Source organism: Myotis lucifugus, unplaced genomic scaffold (assembly GCF_000147115.1).
Source record: "Myotis lucifugus unplaced genomic scaffold, Myoluc2.0 scaffold_306, whole genome shotgun sequence".
NCBI lineage: Eukaryota > Metazoa > Chordata > Mammalia > Chiroptera > Vespertilionidae > Myotis > Myotis lucifugus.
Window position 1 is genome coordinate 1,211,592 of NW_005871354.1, and position 4,813 is coordinate 1,216,404.

General features: G+C 46.2%; 1 pseudogene across 1 annotated transcript; it reads left to right on the forward strand.

The window, feature by feature from the left end:
• The first annotated feature begins 3,218 nt into the window (after positions 1 to 3,218).
• Positions 3,219 to 4,392, forward strand: LOC106699085 (annotated as a pseudogene). Its single transcript, XR_002832035.1, has one exon. The product of XR_002832035.1 is annotated as a transforming protein RhoA pseudogene (transcript).
• The last annotated feature ends 421 nt before the right edge of the window (positions 4,393 to 4,813 follow it).

Below are 4,813 nucleotides of genomic sequence, written 5' to 3' on the forward strand. Positions count from 1 at the left end.
ATTCATAAAAACTCATTGTACTATAAGTTTCAGAAATTTAAAACAGAAGAAAACTTTAAGTGGTACCACAGAATGACAGAACCGAAGCTGCTTAAGTGCTACTTCTTCATCTTTTCCATTATGAGTTATCATTGTTTATTTTGAATCTACTATTTAACTCAGAAATATATAGCTTCACAAGTGTTGCTAACGACACCCAAAGAGATCTTGATGATTCAAAACTATTATGAATTTACTCTCAAAATGAGTGCGTAGCTGTGTCTGCATATATTGGTGATTCAGAAATCTTTAAATTAACTTTGTAGTAGAATTTTTATTATCGCATCCTACTTAAAAGTTAATTCAAAGAATCCTAAGTCACCCGTGCAATTATTTAGAACTGAGAACAACAATTCTTTGAGGAGTACTTATCTCTGATGTTGTTTGGAATTATTGGCATACTGTGATAATAAAAAGCAGGTTAATATTAAGTCAGCTTTATCATTGCTTTTAATTTCTCCAGAAACAAGGCACTTCCTTATTTTACTGCCCTGTCTTTGTGGGAAGTCCCTAGTAATGATAATAGTTAACATTTGTTGAGCACATCAGAATTAAATGCAAGCTCAATCACTGTGATGAATAAATGATTTAATAAACTGGGAATACTGAAATGCCTTTTTCAACATGTTTTATGTTGGTTCCTGTCCATATTTTCTTTCTGGTCTAGAAGACTTGGAGCTGGCTGTTCAATTCTTATAAAATTATTTTTAATAAAACCATTTTTACTGATTTCAGAGAGGAAGGGAGAGGGAGAGAGAGATAGAAACATCAGTGATGAGAGAGAATCATTGATTGGCTGCCTCCTGCACGCCCCCTACTGGAGATTGAGTCCAAAACCGAGGTATGTGACCTTGACCAGAATCAAACTCGGGACCCTTTAGTCCACAGGCTGACGATCTATCCACTGAACCAAAACAGCTAGGGCTCTTATAAAATTACTAGAGGCCCGGTGCACAAAAATTTGTGCACTCGGGGGGGAGGGGGGGCTCCCAGCCGGCCTGTGCCCTCTCGAAGTCTGGGACCCCTCGGGAGATAATGACCTGCTGGCTTAGGCCTGCTCCCTGGTGGCAGAGGGCACGCCCAATCCCTAGGTGCAGCCCCTGGTCACGCTCAGGGTAGGGCCGATTGGGGGGTTGGGGCACCATCCCCTGTCACACTCAAGGCAGGGTCGATGGGGAGGATGCGGCGCCACCCCCTGTCACTCACAGAGCAGGGTCCATCAGGGGGGTTGGGGCTCCGTACCCTGTCACACACAGAGCAGGGTCGATCAGGAGGTTGAGGAGCTCCCCCATATCACTCACAGAGTAGGGCCGATAGGGGAGTTGGGGCACCGCCCCCTGTCACACACAGAGCAGGGCGGATCAGGGGGTTGGGGCACTGCACCCTGTCACACTCAGGGCAGGGCCAATGGGGAGGTTATGGCTCTACCCCGTTACACACAGAGCAAGGCCCGTGGAGAGGGGTTGGGGCGCCACCCTCTATCACCCCCAGAGCAGGGCCGATCAGGGGGTTGGGGCACCGCCACTGTCACACACAGAGCAGGGCCGATCGGGGTGTTGGGGTGCCACACCCTGTCACACACAGAGCTGCAGGGCGATCAGGGGGTTGGGGAGCTCCCCCCTAACAGGCACAGAGCAGGACTGATCAGGGGGTTGGGGCGCCTTCCCCTGTCATGAACAGAGCAGGGCAGATAGGGAGGTTGTGGCCCCACCCCCTGTCACACACAGAGCCACAGGGTGATCAGGGGGTTTGGGCGCTGACCCCTGTCACGCTGATCCCGGTGCCGGGAGGCATATTACCCTTTTACTATATAGAATAGAGGCCTGGTGCACAGGTGGGGGCCGGCTGGTTTGCCCTGAAGGGTGTCCTGGATCAGGGTGTGGGTCCCCACTGGGGTGCCTGGCCAGTTTGGCTGAGGGGCTGAGGGCCGTTTTCAGGCTGGTGGGTGACTGAAGCTCCCAACTGCTCTTTTTCTTCTTTTTTTTTTTCCTATTCTTGGCCAGCTTTAGCTCTGAGGCCTCGCTGCTGAAAGCAGGTTTCTGGCCTTTACCTTCTGTATTTGATACAATATTGCGGTCAGGCTGGCTGAAGCCCGGCTGACTGAAAGCCGGTTTCTGGGGTTTTGTTTAGCTTCCATATTTGCAACATAGTTGCTTAGAGTTGCAGCTGAGAGGCCGGCAAGTCAGGTGGGGAACGTTGGAGTCTGCAGTCACTGGAGCAAGCAAGCCTCATGTTCGCTTCCAGCTGCCTGGCTGCCGGCCGCCATCTTGGCTGACAGTTAATTTGCATAAGGATATGCTGATTAGCCAATGGGAAGGGTAGCGGTCTTATGCTAATTACCATGTTTCTCTTTTATTAGTGTAGATGAACTCAACAAACTGACTTGGGATTGTATGTGATGGAGGGGAAGAATGCTTGGGGATAAAAGGAAATCATGCTGGCTTATTTCTCTAATCATGAGGTCCTATAGCTCCACTTTACTCTCTTCGTAATGGTTTCCCTCATAGTTTGTTGATACATAAAAGCATATAAAACCGTAAAAGTGATCATGTTTTCCTATATTCTATAAGTTATTTTTATGGAAGTACATGAATGGTGTTACTTATTGTTTCTTCACATTAATCATTTGGGAGAATTTGCCTTCTGTGAATAGAATATAAAGGTAAAGGGCCTGGCTGGATGGCTCAGTTGGTTAGAACATCATCCTGATTCACCAAGGTTGTGGGTTTGATCCCTGGTCAGAGCACATGTAGGAACTAACCAATGAATGCATAAGTAAGTGGAACAACAATGGATGATTCTCTCTCTCTCTCTCTTGCTCCCTCCTTACCTCCCTTCCTATATGTCTAAATTCAATTTTAAAAAAAGAAGTACAAATTGGTAGTTACAAAATAGTTACAGGAATATAAAGTACAGCATAGGGAATATAGTCAACAATATTGATAATATTGTAATAACTATGTATGGTGGCAGGGGGTACTGGAAATATCGGGAGGAACACTTTGTAAAATATATGATTGTCTCTAGTCACTATGCTGTACACCTGAAATTAATAGAAAATAATATTGGCTCCCCACCTGCCGCTCTCCGTGGGTTCTCTCCTTAGTCAGCTGCGTCCTTAGCCGCCCGCCCTAGTCCCGAGCTTGGAACTCGTGGACCCGACTGGCGTTTTGGGGGCAGAGAGGCCGGAGTGGGAGCGTCTCCCGATGCCTTTCATCTGAGAAGTTCAAGGCACTTGGTAGAGCTTCTGCCACAGGCCGCGCGTGGGTCTTGCAGCACATTTGTAAGCAATGGCTGCCATCCGGAAGAAATTGGTGATTTTGGTGATGGAGCCTGTGGCAAGACTGGCTTGCGCATCGTTTTTAGCAAGGACCAGTTCCCAGAGGTGTACGCACCCACGGTGTGTGAGAACTACGTGGCAGACCCTGAAGTGGAGGGAAAGCGGGTCGAGTTGGCTTTGTGGGACACGGCCGGGCAGGAGGATTAGGATCGCGTGAGGCCCCTCTCCTACCCGGACACTGATGTTATCCTGATGTGTTTCTCCATTGACAGCCCTGATAGTTTAGAAAACATCCCAGAAAAATGGACTCTGGAAGTCAAGCATTTCTGTCCCAATGAGCCCATCGTCCTGGTTGGGAACATGGGAACATGGGTACATGGAGTGTTCAGCAAAGACCAAAGATGGAGTGAGGGAGGTATTCGCAAAGGCCACGAGAGCTGCTCTGCAAGCCAGACGTGGGAAGAAAAAATCGGGGTGCCTTGTTTTGTGAACTCTGCTGCAAGCACAGCCCTCACGCGGTTCATTTTGAAGTGCTGTTTATTAATCTGAGTGTATGACTCCTGGCCTTTTTCATTTATCTATAATTTACCTAAGATTACAAATCAGAAGCCATCTTGCTACCAGCATTTAGAAGCCAACCATGATTATCAATGATCCAGACCACCTGGCCCTCCAGGCCCTCTGACAGGGCTCTAACAGCCCTCCTCTGTGCTCCCACCTGACACACCAGGCGCTAGTGCAAGGAATTCCTTAACTTCTTGCTTCTTTCTAGAAAGAGAAATGGTAACTTTTGTGAGTCAGGCTGTAACTACTTCATAACTAACATGGCTTGCCTGTCATCTGTCAGCTGCAAGGTGCTCTGGTGAGCTACCACTTCAGAGCTTTACTCCGAGCAGATTTCATTGTGGTACCTCTGGAGTGGGCACCAGTTTTTTCAAAATGTGCTCAGCCAGAGAGGCCCTAGTTCATGCAGCTGTGGCAAAGTTACAGCTTTGTGGTTTCATGTTTGTTACCTTATAGTTACTGTGTAATTAGTGCCACTTAATGTATCTTACCAAAAATATATGTATATCTACCCCCCCCAAATACAAAATAATATTAAATGAAAAATATAATTCGAAAAATAATTGTTTTATTTTTATACAGATTCTAGTGGGAAATTATTTCTATTTTTCCTTTTCAACCTTATTTACATTATGGAAAGAGAAGGTATTTAAATTTTCCCTTTATTTTTTGTTCTTTTATTTGTTAAATATCTAAGCTGGTAACCTTTTGGTAATTTGTTTCCCAAGTCATATTACTCAAGGAAACCATGCCGCTGAGTATGCCAATATCAGCCTGTATTTTTCCAGCTTATTAACTTGTCTGCTCAACTCAGCTTTCTCTATCCTACAGGGCCCCATCTGCAGTTTTAGCAATATTGATGATTAATTCTATAAAGGGTGGTTTAAACTGCAAAGAAGTATACCTGGAACTGAGCCAGAGAACGGCCAT